The sequence below is a fragment of the Odontomachus brunneus genome, unplaced genomic scaffold, assembly GCF_010583005.1.
Source record: "Odontomachus brunneus isolate Ranch 3 - 2012 unplaced genomic scaffold, Obru_v1 Obru_scaffold_099, whole genome shotgun sequence".
NCBI lineage: Eukaryota > Metazoa > Arthropoda > Insecta > Hymenoptera > Formicidae > Odontomachus > Odontomachus brunneus.
In genome coordinates this window covers 860,788-878,077 of record NW_022639549.1, presented here as the reverse complement: position 1 = coordinate 878,077, position 17,290 = coordinate 860,788, and the positions used below count along the sequence as shown (strand labels likewise).

Genomic DNA, 17,290 nt, shown 5'->3' with positions numbered 1-17,290 from the left:
AAAAAAGCAACATTTAAGTAAGTTCTATATGTACAAGAAATACGAAGAAGATAGCGTGATTGTATTAGTGACAATTGTCTCTGTGTTATTGATATCGTTCGAATTTGCCATCAACTTCAGCGTCCCCTTAAAGTAGACATTAAGCCGGGACTCGAGCCTATGTTAAAAACCAATGAGAAATCTTTGTTTAAATCTACAATACACACACATGCACACACACACACACACACACACACACACACACACACACACACACACACACACACGAAGCACTAATTTCGTGTTTATAACAGATATAAAATGCAGTTTTATTACTATTGAATATATCTAGCAGCGAGTATTTTTTGTTGTAGTGCCGCGAAGTTCAAACAGCTAATCAATTTAGCATCCTATTTCAGTGATATATCTTAGTTGTCACAGCTATACGTTTTAGCTCCTGCAGCTAACAAAGTGAACTTTGCCTTGCGTTAAAGTCAACGCGTAATCGCTTAATGCATCGGCACACATGATCGCGAGCGCGTACGCGAAGCGCGTTTAGGATAGTCCCCGAGAGAGGTGATAGAGAAGCTATACACGCATCTAGAAGAAGTGCGAGAGAGGATGGAGGGGGAGGGGAGAGAGAAAGAGAGAGAGAGAGAGAGACAGGGAAGACTCGTGAGAAGGACGTTCCGCTTTATCAGTGCAAATGGGATGCCAGCGTGTTTCCATTAATTCAAATCGCCGAGTAAAATCGTGCCGTGGAATGTCCATTAAAGTCAAGCGGAGAAGTCGTTAGCCTGTCCAAGACGACCACGTTGGCGAGTACCTTGGCGCGGTTTTGTTAGGAACTGTATTTTACCGCGAGACGAGGAGGAAAAAACGTGCCCTGGACGCGCAGGACACGGTCTTATGTTCTCCAAACGCTTCTCGACAGTTGAGGGCGTGTACGTGTGCGCGAATTAACGCCGATATAATATGTGGAATATGCGAGAGAGTAGCTTCTTCTTTGCGCGCAACTTATCTCACGACAGATTAATTCGAAATTTGATAATTTGATCACGCGACGCGATAAGCGTTACGTGATCAGAGGGTGTAAATAAAATATGTCTGTAAATGAAAAGTTACTCGTGTCTTTTTTTATCGATTGCATATATCTTCTCCGATAAGAAAGTTCTCGTCACTCCGGTTATCTCCGCTCTGCATTTATTCATCACGTGTTATCGTCCGCATACAAATTGAAAGAGAGCTGAAATTAAGAGAGAGAAAGAGAGAGAGATGAATTGAAAAAAATGCCACGAATTGTTGGGTGTTCTTCCTTTTTTTTTTCTCTTTTCTTTTTTTTATAACATCGACTCGCTCGAGCGCCGGGATTAAATCGTTTGATGCGAAATGTGCTGAGGCAGCCATGTGAATAGAACGGTGCGTTGAACGGATGTTCCGGTTTATCAGTGCATACGGCGTGCCGTCGTGTTTCCATTTATTCTGTCGCCGGGCGAGCTCGTGCCATTGGAGCGCTCGTCGAAGCCGAGTGAGCGCGAGAAAGAGGGACAGAGCGACGAGAGAAGTCGTTAGGCAATTTGAAGTAAGTTAACTCTTTACGAGACCGCGACGATGTCATTGCCACCCGAGAGAGCGAATTTTTCAACCCGATTCGCGCGGCGCATTCACGCCGAATGAACCGCCGGCGACCGTGGCAATCGCGGCTCTCTAATCGCCGTTGGGCGACGAATTCTCGTTTAATTCGATGAATTATATCGTGGCCGCGTCGACGAGACGCGGCGGAACGAGCGCGACTGTAATTTCAAAGCTGCTCGAATCCCGGATGTCCCGCTCTCGCTCTGCCAATTACTATTCTGATAACAATGCAACCGACACATTCTATCCTGGCGACAATGTAATCGACGATAACGAATGAAGTGAAAAGAAGAGTAAACAACAAGAGAATATAAGTGGAGAAGATAATTAAAGACCATAATTATGTCGCAATGCTTGTGCAAATAATTTGATTTTCCTGCGTTTGACAGAATATAAAATAAACCTACACAGAAAAAAAGAATATTTTTGTTTGGAGAATATCTTTATCGTTGACAACTATCGTTTAAAAATAACATTAATGTTAAAACATACGGCGTTATGCGAAGATAAATTAGTCTTCGATCAAGACGAATATAATAAAATTAACACAATCATTTTCTCATAGAATATTACAATATTAATATTCTTATATTCGATGAGAAAAGTGTTGGTAACTGTAGTCACATAGAGAACTAATTATTATAAATTGCGACGAAGAAGACTATTTTGTTATATTACAATGTTGACGATAATAACCTTATGTGGGTGTTGTCGCTACCATAAAACAAACAAAAGAAAAGATAGTTGGAAATAACTGAGATTAGTTAGATAACTAACTGCCCTTTCCTCTCAGTGTATCAGACGATTAGATTTCACTAATAAAATACTGATTGACTAGAGAATAATATCTGGAATTTCTTAAAGGTATGGGGCGATAATAATGTTCGACAGCGTGACGACGCACACGTGGTGAATCAGCCTTCCACGTGGAAGCGCGAGCCTGTATCCCAACTATCGATACTAATCGATCCCAAATTCAATTATTTAATCGAGCATTTTTCTTATTTCTTTATGATGCGTGTTGCGAAAGAAGAAAAGAAAGAACCACATTGCCGAACGACACGACGAGAGTTCAGAGAGCGAAACCCCGGGACGATCGTCGCCATTTCGCCGGAGGAAACGTCCCGGCGCGGTTAAGAAATGTTGCGAGTACCGCGGGGAAGCATTTCAGAAATGCCGCGGGTATTCAAGTATTCCCGGCGTCCGCGCGCGGCGGGATAAGAGGGGGTGAGGAGGTGCGGCAAGGAGAGAGAGGAGGGAAAGCGTGACGAAGAAAGAGAGAGGAGGCCGCGATACAAATGTTAGCGCGACATTAGCTGCCATGTCTCTATCTCTTTACACTTTTCCACGTGCGCGAACACGAAATCGGTTAATCCGAGCGCGGCCGGGAAGGACGACCGGCGGAGGACGGGCGCGCGCGAAGTCGCGCGGAATGGCGGGCGTTCCGGTTTGTCAGTACCGCGCGTACGGCATGCCGCGCGGCTTGTTTCCATTAATTCCGCGTTGCGAGGCGAACTCGCGCGCCAACACGTCGGAATGCCCGCTGGGGTCGTCCGGGTTATAAAAGGCGAGGCGCAGCAACCTAATTTGCTACATTGTCGCGAACATACTGCGCGCGCGAGCGGCCCCGCGCGAGATATCGGCTGTAAATAAGCCCTCGGCCCGGATCCCTCCGATAAGCTAAATCCAATTAACCCTCATCACTTTAGCACGGCGACGCGGTTCGTTTTTGTCGCCGAAATCGAAAATCCGACGCAGGCGCGCGCGCAAACGTCCTTAAAGCTGCGCGTCAAACGAGCGAGAGAACGAGACTCTTGCCTGAGGGGAGATATGCGATTTCGCGATACATATCGCAAACACTGATTTTCTTTCCTTGAATCGCAGTGCGATACGCAATTGGATCTCTATCGCAAAATCGCGCCGGCAATTCGAAATCATTCGTCATTTTAGTTAAGTACACAGAAAAAAAGGATATTCTTGTTCGAAGAATATCTTTATCGTTGACATTTTAACAATGAGACTAGTGTTAAAATGAAATTATATAGCGTTGAACGAAGATAAATTAGTCTTTAGTCAAGATGAATATAATCAAATTAACACAATTATTTTCTCATAGAATATCACAATATTAATGTTCTTGGTTATATATTATTGGTTTTCAATCAAGACAAATATAATCAAATTAACACAATCATTTTCTTATATATGTATACATGGAAAAAACAATTCTGTTGGTGCAACCGAATTTTCGGTTACTCAGAAATCAGACGAAAATTCGGCTGTAGGAACAGAATTCCTTTATGAGGCTTCTGTATAGTAAATTATTCTCAGTTGTCAACCGAGTTCTAATATCGTTGAATGTTTAGACGAATATTTTCAGTTGCGGCAACAGAAATATTAGTTTTTATAACAGAGATATCGCTTCGGATCATCTAATTTTCAATTAGTTCCTATTTGGATGCACCAACTGAAATTTTTTTTGCGTGTAAGCAAGAATATTGTTGGTTTATATGAGAAAATTATTGTATTAATTTAACTATATTTGTCTTTGATTGAAGACAATCTTTAATTAACGCTTTAATATAATCTTATTTTAACAATAATCTTACTTTTAAAATGACAACAATAAAGATATTCTCCAAGAGAATATTCTTTTTTCCCAGATTCCCTTATGATTAAAAATCGCGTTATCGATACAAAATGGCGCGCGATTTAAAATCATATTTGTAATATAAAATTGTGATGCGATATTAAAAAAGATCGCATCGTGATACATAATTTTATAAGTCTCACATCTCTAAAGAAGACCTGCTCACACGCGCGAATAAATCCGGGATCCGCCAATATTCGAGCTTCCGCGTGTCGCGCGCGCAATTATCCGTCGACGTGGCTGATGATAAGTGGAATCTTGGCAAACATTTCTGTATTGTCGCGCCTTAAAAATTTCTTATCCTTTTATAGGCTGCGCCATCTCCAAGTTTCCGCTGAAGAGTCTCTCCGAATGCACATGTCATCTCTTTCTCCCTCCCTCTCTGTGTGTCTGTCTTTTCTCCTATTTCTCAGGCGGAGAATGACATCGATCATTCCAATCTCGAGTTACCGATGTAACGGGGTAATGTATTACGCGGGAAAGCGTCAGTTACTTCATTAATGAGCGAATGCGGCTCTTACGCCGAGTATTTATGGACGCTGAAAGGTTGTCCGATTCAGGAAGGAATATTTAGCGGCGTAGAGACAGTTACGATCGATTATACGCGCTCCTTCGCCGCTTCGTCTTGCTGCGTGCGCGATTCGAACTCTCCGCGATCGCGCTCATGCGTGAATGCAGAATCGCTTAATTTTCAAACGCGCTGCGGAACACATCGCGGAAGGCACGGCGATACAGGCAGGCAGGCAGCCAGGCAGCCAGGTAGGCAAGCAGCCAGGTAGGCAGCAGGAAAGGACGACGTTGCCCATCTATCGCGTCGCGCCGCGCGTAATGACCGCTCTCGACCGAGTTTCTATTAATTCGCCGGGACACTTGATTCCCGCGGAATCGATTCATTTCCGAACGCCGTTCTACCTGGGAGTTTTTCCCCAGCCGCGGGAGAACCGGACCGCGTATCGCGACCCGCGCGCGGAGCACGCATATATTAATAACGCGCGGGGAAACATATGTTTCCTTTCAGCGCGAGGCTGTAGCAATTAATTCGGCCGGAATTGCCGCGCGCCGCTGATCGGCGAGATTGACAACACGCGCCGCGCTTATCGCACTAATTAAGATATCCGTGAGAGAGAGAGGCGTGAATATTTCAATATTTATACACACGTCGCGGGGCGTGTGCGCGCGTGAGGAATCAAAAACGGCGCTGCGTTCTCGACGGTAATTCTCCCGATCGGCCGGCTGTTCAGTACCTCCTCACACGTAATCCCGTTAAGTGTCATCGGCTCGTCGTCACTCTCTTAGCGTGTTCGTGCAATTTACGCGCGGCCGTCTTTTCTGCTGTGTGTTAGCTATTTGGAGAAGCAGCTAAAGAGAGAGGAAAAGAGAAGAAAAATGCACACGGGATACGACGATATACCCGGCCCCGTTAACATAAATCATTAGTTTATTCATTTATCGGCGGGGATTAAACCGTCCCGTTATGCAGTAATTATATTACCTACACGTACGAACACGCACAGGTGCGCGCGCACGCACACACACACGGGCCCCAACTGTAGCAATTGTGATTTAAATGGCGGATTAATTTCGACTGTATCGTTCATAGATCTCTTATTTTCTCCACTTCCTGCTTCGCCGTGGTCTTTTTTTCCTTTTCTTTTTTTCCCCGTCCCGTGTCGAGGGAGGAGGAAGAGGAGGGTCTCTCTCCTCGGCGGGAATCGCTTAATACCGAACGCGACGGTACACACCGCGGATAGAGAGGGATCTAGAGAGATAGGAGAGGAGAGGAGACGTACGTTCCGCTTTATCAGCGCATACGGCATGCCGCGGCGTGTTTCCATTAATTCGCGTCGCGGGGCGAACTCGTGCCGTTGGAATGCCCGTTGAAGCCGAGGAGAGAAGTCGTTAGGCTGCGTGCCGTTCGTTCGACCGGCAACCGGTTTTCCCATCGGTGATTCGTCGTTAATTCGCCGGCGGAGAGTAAGTAATCGCGCGCGTCGCAACGACCACCTCGGGTGTGTTACACGCCTGCGTTTACATCGCGCCAACCGCGCACGGGATCGTTCTCCTTTCCGCGATCCGGTCGGGGAAAGATTTCGAGCCGGGAAATCGGCACGGCCCCCGTCGCGGACAATGCACGCGAGCAGCCGCTCTCCTTGAGAACGGTAACGAATCGAAACGTACGCTGGTACATAAATAAAATAGTTGATCGGCGACGTTTCCTCCGAGAATGCTCCGCGAACTTTGCTTCTTACTCGTTACGCAATGCGCTTATTCTGTCACGGCGATGTCGTGATCGTCAGTCCCTTCGGGGACGTATTTATTACAATTCGAAGGATTTAATTTTAGAGTGACATAAAAGAAAATACGACATATCAATTATGTCAATCATGACGACATTTCTTTTTTTCTTGTTTTGGCATTTGGTGGTGAATTCGCAGTGCTGTTTGTTGCATATTTCTCTACAATGTCTGGATTATGAAGAGGAAACGTATCTATAGACGTATACATATATTTCAGTATTCCTGAAGAAGTGTCGATGCGCGATAAACAACTACATGGAAAAAATGTGCCGTTAAATCAATAAAATTAGTCAACAGTATCTTAAGCGGAATAAATCTCCTTGATACAATAATAATGTAATTGTAACTAATCTGGAGTTATTAAAACAAATACATCATATATTGTGGCTTATTTTGGAGTACAAAATTGTAAAATTATTAATTAACAATTTTATAGTCGGAAATTAATATCTTAATTCTTGATTGTTGTAGTCAATAATTAGAATTATAATAGAAAATATTTAATTAAGAATTGAAAATTGAATTTTCAATTAAAAATATTTAATTTAAAAATAAGATTTTTCCAATCTTTAATTAAATTTTATCAATTCAGAATTAAACTGTCAATTCTCAAATAAAAATTGAAGATTTAATTCTAAATTAAATATTTTAACTGAGAATTGAATACTTTAAATCTCGACTGAATATTTTCAATTGAGAAATAATATCTTTATTTGCAATTTAATTTTATGAATTAAGCATTAATTACATTAAAATGTTAATTAACTACTCACAACCCTGTTTAAATATTAGTTCAACGACATTGCTGTTAAATCAAAAAGTTATTCAAATTACAAGCGCTGTTGAGCCATTTTATTGATTCAACAGCATTTTCTTCCTGTGTAGCGTATGAAGTATTATATTTGCGCGACGATGAGTAGCACATATGTAAAAAAAAAAAATAATTGCGGATAGACCTGCTGATTTAATCGCGAAGTCAAACGTGAGAGAGTATCCTTTGTTTGTTTCGCGGCGATATTGTTGACACTGAAATAGAATATGCAAAACTGCACGCTGCCGTTTTACGCAACACGCCAAGAGACAATTGATCGACTTACCAAGGAAGTACGCCAGCATAGAACTGGAAGCTCTTTCTGAAACAAACAAACAGACACCGTTCGCATGAATTGTTTCGTCTTGAAAAAGTGGGATGCGCAACGGGGCACCCCGGGAAATGATGAACGCAAGGAATGAAAACAATTTAACGTGATACGATTTCGCGTGGTGTTCGCCACCTACGCGCAACACACAGAGAATTAGATGATATACGAGAAAGAGAATGAGAAAGAGAGAGAGAGAGAGAGAGAGAGAGAGAGAAGAGAGAGAAGAAGGGGAGGGAGGGAGAGAGAGAGAGAGAGAGAGAGAGACCATAACGATACAAAATCTTCAGAACGAGATTCTTGACTCGCAATGTATTGACTCTGCGCACGCTTTACAGGCTATGTGCGGCTATCGCTGTAGAATGAGGCAAAGTGAAGATATTCAATTATGTTTATTTTCCTCTTCTAATGGTTATCTTCTATAATATTACTTTTATAATAACCATATAGACTTTCATGATTATCACAACGTGAAACAATTGATTGATAGAAACTCCACAATCCTTTTTATTTACATTCATAAAATATACTGTATTAAATTAATCACATTCAATCTACATCGTACAGTAATGTTAATTTTGTGTTATATTAATGTAGTAACAAATTTACTCTGAAAGTTGCATTCAGATTTTCATATTAAATTTTTCACAACATATATCCCAATACAGTGGCATTATCACGCAATTAGTATATCTGTATCTCTGTATATATTTCTCTCTCTCTCTCTCTCTCCCTCTCTCTCTCTCTCTCTCTCTCCTTCTTTCTTTGTACGTATGTGTGTTGTATGTGTCAGTGTTGAGCATTAATTAATTAAAATTTTCTTCGATGTAACAAATTCTTTGATCAATGAAAACAGACTTTGATCTTGATTATGCACTGATCAATAATTCATTGCATCAATCGATGAAATTGTTTGTGAGTTTATATCAGACAATTTTGATTTATTTTGACTGCTGACTCTCCGACCTTTTTTTAGTCAAAGAAAGTTTTAATCAATCAATGCTCAACACTGGCGCGCATACAACACACACAGGGTGAAGCCGGCTTTGGCTGCGAGTCAACCCCCTTCGCCGGCGCGATTCCTCTTCGTCGAGTCGAGTCGAGTCGAGTCCGAAAGGCGAGTCGAACGCGAAACGTGAGAACGCGGGTCATCGCGACGCGGCTGCTTGTTACCACCCTTGGGAATTTTACGATAGCTTGGGCACTTAAACGCACGTTCACACTTTGTGTTCCGCGTAAGTGTCCGGACACTAAGGCGCACTTACTTACTTGCTTGCTTGCTTACTTACGTAGAAGCGATCGGCGGGCGCGCACACGCACGCACAGACACACATGCAGACACACATGCAGCCACACACGAACGATTCTCTACGTACGCGCGCGCGAGCAAATCGCCCAGACGAGGCGAGAAAGACACTCGTATTACGTGCACGCACGCGCGCGACGTGCCAGCCGTGTTATTATATTTTACTTTGGTCGACGCGGAAACCCCGGGATAATTTGCGCGAACGAGCCGCAATTATTTAAGGGTGTGCATACGTAACGAGGGTGGCTGTCTCTTTCTCCCTTTCTCTTTCACTCTTTCTCCCTTGCACGGCCGGTCGGCTGCAATAGGGCCCCGCGTTTCGCCGGACGCGCGGCCTCTATCGATTCGTGTCGCCATCGCCGCGTCGACGTCGACGAAGCCGTGAACTCGTAACTTCTTCCGAGAATTGCTACCTTTCTTTAAGTAATAGATATGCACGTCGACGCGGAGCGATGCTCGGCCGATGTTTGCTCTTCGCCCCGAGGAAACGTTCGCCATTTCGCGTTCGCCGGCGAGGCCAGAAATTCGAGCGCGGCCCGCAATGCCGATGTAATTCCGGGACGAGATCGAAGCGCGCGATTCGGAGATCGCGTGTAAGATCGTCTGCGCGAAAGTCGGTTGTCGGGGGGCGAGAGTGATACGAGGTCTCTCCTCGACGGAAGAAGGCGCGCACGGACGGACTAGGAATGTGTTACACATCGTGACAATTACATTTGTGTACAGTTTCAGTCACGAGGTGCAACCCGGTGCGCGAGAGCTCCCTCCAAGTTTATCGAGCAGGCGATATTATCGAGGGAGGGGATGATAATGGGGTTGGGTTGATTCGAGGGGTTAATTATGATCCCTCGCTCGCTATCACTGTTATATCCCATCATTATGAAGGGTCTCTTGCATTAAATTTTACTACAAGAAAAAGAAAAAAAATAGAGTGGAAAGCTATCAGGCTATTAAGATAAAAACTGTATTCCCCCTTTTACTTAGGGTCTGTAATTTTTTTTCTTTCTTCACTTCGACAGTTCCATTCTTTATTTTTATCAGGAACATAAAACGAATGTTACTGTGACGAATGTTATGTGACTGTGCTCTTAACATTCGTACGTTTAGATCGTTGTGTTTCAATTCGTCAGATATTGAAAGTACCCCAGACAGATATGCGTAAAATGAGCAGCTACTTTACAAGTCAATTTGCAAAGGTTGTGTCCTTTATGAATGCTTCATATAGTCCTTATATACATAGATATTATTAATTTTGTAGATAATAATAAATATATATAATATACTTTTTACTAGTATCTATTGCATAGAATGTGTGACAAAATAGAAATATAAAAAATGCAAAAAAAAAAGATCAAAATGTGTTTAAAACATGTGTAAAATGTAATATGAAGATCTGAGTATGACTTTCAGTAAATTTGTTACTATCGATATAACAAAAAACGTGCATTACATTATCGTACGAGGTAAATTTAATACAGTATATGTGCCTCATAAATATGAGTAAAAAATTTTTCAGAGCTCACGTCATTGATTGTCTCTTGATAAACATGAAAGTCTATCTGGATATCGCTGCCCAGGCAGGCATCACGTGGGTCTAAGAAAGTTAAAGAAAGTCAATAAGAATTTTTATCGGAAACACGACAATGTACATTCTTAGATGAGGATACATACCGGAAACCAATGAACCCCAAAGTCCGAGCCGAGGCGGCGCGATACTTCACACGTCGGGGAAATCCCGAATTACGAAAACTAAATTAAACGTTGACACGTTTACCAGAAAGAAAGAGAGACAGATCGTCCTCCTGTCGTGATCAAGCGCCGCGCGCTATTTCGCGCTGTATCCTTAAATCACGCGGTTTTCCAATCTCCTCTCGGCTCTACAAAAATACCAACTCGCCCAACTTATTCCGGGATCGACCGATAAACTTGGCGACCGACCGCCGAATACACGTAACTATTCGCAGCTAATGCTCACACACTGCTTCTAATCGTCGCACGTACGTCGGGCGGCTGAGTGTCCGTCGCCCTGCTGGTGTTTACATCCACGAATACAGACACACACACACACACATACGTACTGCAGAAGCAAACGTACACGCGGAAATCCCGTTACGTGTATTGGTGGGAATGCAGTGGGGCACACTAACGCCGGGGTGGTGTCGAGGGTAGCTGGAGTGGCTCGGGGGGTGATTATGAGCGAGTAAGTGCCGCCGTCCAGTTTTTACCCCCGCCGCCACCTCCGGCTGACCGTTCCTCCACCATCACGCGGCGGCAACCATCTCTCCCCCGTGCCTGCCCTCTCCGTCCTCTGGCTGCTAGTTCTCTCTTACCACCGACTCGACTAAACCCCTCAACGGATCAATACGCTAAAACATTGCCACGTCGAGAGACGCCGTGCGCCGCGTAAAACCCGAAAGAAATACCGTTGCGGGGGCGGCGTTTTCCTTTAGCCAGCGGCCACGGCGCGTCTCGTCCGCGTCCGCGCGGCTAACGAACTTCCGGTTTTTCGACCCTTTCACCGCCTCCGCGCCTCCCTGCCGGCCTTCTCCCCTGTCCCTCAGTCTTTCTCTCCCTCGCGTTGCTCGTCCGTCTTTTCTCATCTTATCTTGACTTAGTATACCTTTGTTTGGTCGGTAACCAAAATTTACGCAACGTGGATCTCTCATTAGGCTAGATCTGAGGGGATCTCGCGTGAGATTCCTGCGTTGTTTCTTCATGGAATTAGGCCGTTGGGAATTTATCTTGTTTACCGTCGGATTTAAGAGGTGCCCAGAACATATCGAATGGATCACTGACAAGGATCACAGGAATGCCGTGTTTCGTGAGCGCCTAAGTAATCGTAATGTTAAAACTTTTAATTTCTTATCGCTCGAGTAAACAACCTTCAAGCGCGCGCGCAATCATTCCAATTGTAAGCATGCCTCTTTATCGTTGAACACTAATGACTCAGAAAAATTCCCCGGAAAATTTCAGTAAAGGATCCATCAATGTCGCAGCACATCAAGGTAAACTGTCAAATGAGTGCACATACAGGGAATCTCAATCAACCTAGAGCCCGACGCAACCGAGTGGACGTGACGCGCAGCGCGATATTTCACTATCGACGCGCACAGTCGTAGCTCGCTCTTGAGGATAGAAAGAAGCTCGTGCTATCGATGGCGGACCTTCGAAGGGCACGAAAGACGGATGAACGGACGTCCGTGGCCTACCACAACCCACGTAAGGTACCGCATCCGTTTTCGCCCTTCGGCTCCCCCCTCCTCGCGAACCCGTACGCACCCACACGCCTACACACGTACGCGCGTTACGTACGTTCCACTCTCACGTGTGCTCGACATAACGTCGGCTTTCCGTGGACGGTCGATATATCGATTGCCGTCGACGAACGACCGGCTGGTCGACAACCACGAAGGTGAGAGCGCGCGCGAGAGAGACAGGGAGAGGAGCAAGAGAGAAGGAGCGAGAGAGACGGCCGGGAAGGGAAAGGAAAGGGGAGAGTAAAAGCGCTCATGGCTGTTGTTCGTGTATGTCTGCCCTGTGGTCACTTGTTGCCTGCCACCCCCGGGGGTTGGCCTTGTCCCTCTGTGTTTGGGGAACGCTTGTCGTTCGACCGCCGACAAACCGCTCGACGACCAAAGCATGCTACGAGATCTTTTTCCTCCGGTGGATTCGGTCGACGACTTCGCCGATAGGCGAATTTTTGATCTCTCCCCTTTGTTTTTCCGTTCCTGCCGACGCGGCGTGGCGGCGAGGGTGCGAGGAGCTTCCGCGCCAGTGGGACCGCAGTCTGGGACTCGCGAGCCGTGACGTCTCGAATTCGCACTGATGAGGAGGCACGACGCGACAATGAGGCTCGTTCGCTTTCGCGGAACGTTGAAGTTTACCTTCTAAGTAAAGAACGAAGCAGCGACAAATTCGAGCTTACGCGTTACGCGAAGCTCGGGGACATCACGCTGACGTTTTTAACGCACGTGGGAATATTTTAGAATGAGTCGTTTCTCAAAGTCGAGAGAAATTATTCACGATGAGATTAATCATAGAGTGCTACACACACACACACAATGTTAATTATTTCGACCTTTACACTTTAAGTAAATTAATCGTATAATGTTTATAATTGATATTATTTTACTCTCTTCTTTTCTGTCCAAAAAAAAATTAAAGAAGTTCTCGCGCGGAACATTTCTTGGAATCTAATTGGGACCCAATATGATCTCTCAAAATAATTATAAATTCCGGTTAGAAATATAATGTCCTGATTAAACACGATTTTCTGAGGCTGCGTTCCCTTTGGACGCTCACGCGATGTAAGCGTCATTCTATCTTTATCCCTTATAGGGAGAAGAAAGGTAGAATGACGCTTATAGCGTGCAAGCGTCTAAAAGCAATATAGTCTAAATAAGAAATCATAAGATTTTCCAATATTTTTTTCTTCTTGGTTCTTATTTTACATCAGAATTGGACAAACACAACAACGAATATATTGACCTTTCGAATAATTTCATTATTCAGTAAATATTTTTAAATCTTTTAACTGGCGTTTTGGAAATAGAAACAGAAGTGTCTATTTATTTTTCTACTGAATAAAATATATGGAGAAAATATTACAATAAAAATTACTATAAATTTTTTGTAATCTTAAACCATCCAAAATTATGACAGGATTGCTATATATTTATTTGACAATCGTCAAATCTACTATTTTTATAGCAATTTATATTAAAACTACAACTTTCAAAAAGCTGTACAAAATATATCATAAAAAGAAATTTAACACTTACAATATTCTCTCTGCGCAATTAATGTATAAATGGAATTCTGTTTAATATCATAAAAGAGTATATTGACTATACTAACTAAAAAAAAAATGCGAATCCTTTAGTATTTCTACTTTAAGCAGAGAACTCATGTTTAGAATACGAGAATAGGATTTGCTGATATCGCAGCGGGATAACCAATTTTGGGACAAATTTTATCATTTTAATCAAAATCTTGTATCTGAGAAATCCTCGGGAAAATTTATGCGTGTTAAAGCAAGTTACAAGTGAAAATAAACAACAAAAGGAGTTAGAATGACTTCGCGTTGGCAGTAACGGACTAACTACCACTATTAACATTGGCAACGTAGGAGTTAACGTTTCGATATATATCACACTCCGCGTCGGGGTGGCGGGAACTCCGGCAGCGACTCTAATTTATGCGCGCGCTACATCCGAGAGCGCGCGGCTATTTAAGTTTTCAATTATTTTCCGCGACGTCGCCTTTATGTAGTTTTTTTCACGGCCCAAGTATGAAGAACGAATTTCCGAATAGACAAACACGAGAATAGGTTACACGCGAGGCACGGTACGTCGTTTCTTGCCTATTTCGCCATTTTCAGAAGACACGCTATTTAAACCGCCGCCTCGCGGTCTTTCCGCGATTGAAATTTCTGTGTGCGCGAAACAAACGGCGGCAACACACACGTCGTCGCGGCATCATCCCGCCGAAAGTCGCAGGCGTCCCAGATTAACCTTATCAAAAAGTAAGGGCCCGGCAAACAATCGATAATGGCACCCTCGGGGCCTCATGAGCGCGGGTCTCCGATCGACACGCAGACGTGGCAGGGCAAACACAGATGTCCTGGCGCGGCTAACACGAGGCTTTTCTTTATCAGTTATTTAGACAGAACCGTAATTTTGTTGCGACGCCACAATAATTGAGCCCGCCACGATAAACCAGCGTGCTTTCACGGTGCCCATCTAATACCAGGACGTATCTGTGGGCCCCGGAAACGAACAACACGTGTGTTTACCCTTTACGCCGCTCATTCCTTTGTCAGCACCGCGCGGATGTTGCACCGATATCCCCGTGTCTTCTAATAATATGCCTGCGTTCCGATAAAATCCAATTATTGTACATCACGTAAAAGTGACACTATTCCACTTACAAAACGACACTTTGGTCTCCCCGATGTTCGTGGAAATGTTCTGTTCGCTTGGCAGATCGCGGACAAAATTTGCGGGACATTAAATGAACGGCAGGAAATCAAGTGATGTTCATGACATTTTATGACTAAGCTAAGAGTGATTGTGTAAATAATTTGCATTGGGATATTTGCGAAGAATCATATCAAGAATCATATCAAGAATCATATCAAGAATCATATCAAGAATCATATCAAGTCCGCAAGATATTCACATCGATATATTCGCCACGTTGAATATCGAGGACGTAATTGGCACGAGTAATTTCTTTATCTTCGATCATTTCTCGTTCTGAAAATTTGCCGTAATCGTGTATCGTGTGCACACAGCGCGATAATAAACTAGAGGCATAATCATGAGTAATCAAATATTTCCAACAAGATTCTTTATCAGTTTCTGTTTGAGAAAGAAGTAAGAGAATATTCCACTCAAGCTTAAAGGCACAGAAAGAGCTTTTTTTGGATTTAATAAATTTTAATAAATTCAAACAAATTTTTCTACTGAAGCACAGTCCAAACAAACCAATCATTTATTCAACGAATAAGATTGTTTGGCTCTTTAATAATTTTATTGTTTGGTAATCTAAACAGTACCTATTATCTATAATCTTTAAAAAAAGATGTAACTAGTAGAACATATAAACTGTTTTTTTCTTTAATTAATTTTAGGCAATTTTTGTTTAATGTAGAGAGATATATGGACTACCCACTGGTAAAAAAACAAAAATTAAAAAATCATAATTTTGTGGGTTGGATTATTCTTGCAATGTAATTTGCAAACTATGACCAATTTTAATATAGTCTAACTTCACAAAAAAAATTGAAAAATAAACAATTTTAAGATAATTTTTTCTATAATATCTTTTTCGTGTAGAATCTAAAAAACATTTAAGTAATTACAATAATTTTGTAGTAAAAAGTCAAACGTGCGTAGTAAAAAGTCAAACTTTTTAACAAATATACAGTAATTTCTGTTATAATTCTATATGACCCAAAATTACAAAAATTTCGTTGCAATTATTATTACAATATTTCCTCTATGAGGAGATAGATCTGAAATTTAACTATAACGATAAATTCCGATAATTACTAAAACTGTTCTCTGCGTGCGGAGGCCATTTATAACAGGAACACATAAGTTTGACGGCGACACGACAAAGAAGCGTCTCCTCGATGTCAATGTGATCAATTATATCAGCAGCTATTATCTGAAACTCTCCGTAGGAGATCCAACCTATTATTACGAATTGTATTTCACTGTTCGATGTTGCTCGCGCGGTAATTGTTTACGCTGAACTCTCGTGCAGCGGTCGTCTTTATAACCGTAATTAACTTTGTAGGCATTAGCGTTCCACATGTCTCTCCTATTACACGTGAACACCGGTACCACTGGCTCGCGGCTTGGCCGACGATTATCTCCTACTCATTTCCTTCTTTTTGCTTTTTTTCTTTACGGTTGACCTGTTAACACGCCTGTGCGAAGTATCCTTCCAAAGCCCCCCGCAGGATTAATTCTTGTGAACGAATCATTTCCACGTGAGCACGAAGTTTCAGTCTCCTCCTCGAAAAAAAAGTGTAACGGAACTCTCTATTTTTGTAGTAACTTATATTACAATTGGTCGTAGTTATATAAAGATTCAACGCACATGCGTTGAAATGCGTTTCGAAAAAAAATGAGGATGAAAATTTAATATACAATTTAAAAAGTATAAATAGAACATTTTTGGGATTTATGTAGAAAGATGTGTGTATGTATGTGTGTGTGTATGTGTATGTTATGGATTACCTATTGGTAAAAAACAAAAATTAAAAAATAATAATAACTAAATAATAATAATGGGTTAGATCATTCTTACGATCTAATTTGCAAACTATGGCCAATTTCAATATAGTTCAACTTTACAAAAAACGTTGAAAAATAATGTAATTTTAACGTAATTTTTAATAATTAATTTATATTACAATACTCTTTATATATATATATATATATATATATATATATATATATATATATCTAATCCTCTTCGCCGCAATTTGTCGCGTGATCACCGAGAATAAGGAATCTAACAATCTTTTTTTTACGAAAAATCGATGGTGTTCGCTGAAGAAAATTTGTCAAGGGATAAATTTGTCAAGAAATACCTTTAAAGAAAAGAAAATTCTCTTCTCTATAAGAAAAAATTTTTATATTTATACTTAAATATATTATACTTAAATTTATTTTTCCTACAATATTTTTTCCATGTATGATATAAAAAATATTCGCAATTGTCATATATATATGTATATATATATATATATATATATATATATATATATATA

The 17,290-nt window shown here is 42.1% G+C and overlaps 1 protein-coding gene across 8 annotated transcripts in view; it reads right to left on the bottom strand.

The window, feature by feature from the left end:
- The window catches only part of LOC116848725 (zinc finger homeobox protein 3), a 680,554-nt gene that overhangs the window by 322,014 nt on the left and 341,250 nt on the right, over positions 1 to 17,290 (bottom strand). For all 8 annotated transcript variants that reach the window (XM_032825123.1, XM_032825133.1, XM_032825132.1 and 5 more), the window contains one exon: positions 7,659 to 7,694. The gene's annotated coding sequence lies outside the window, so the exon portion shown is untranslated. The remainder of the gene's footprint in view (positions 1 to 7,658; positions 7,695 to 17,290) is intronic.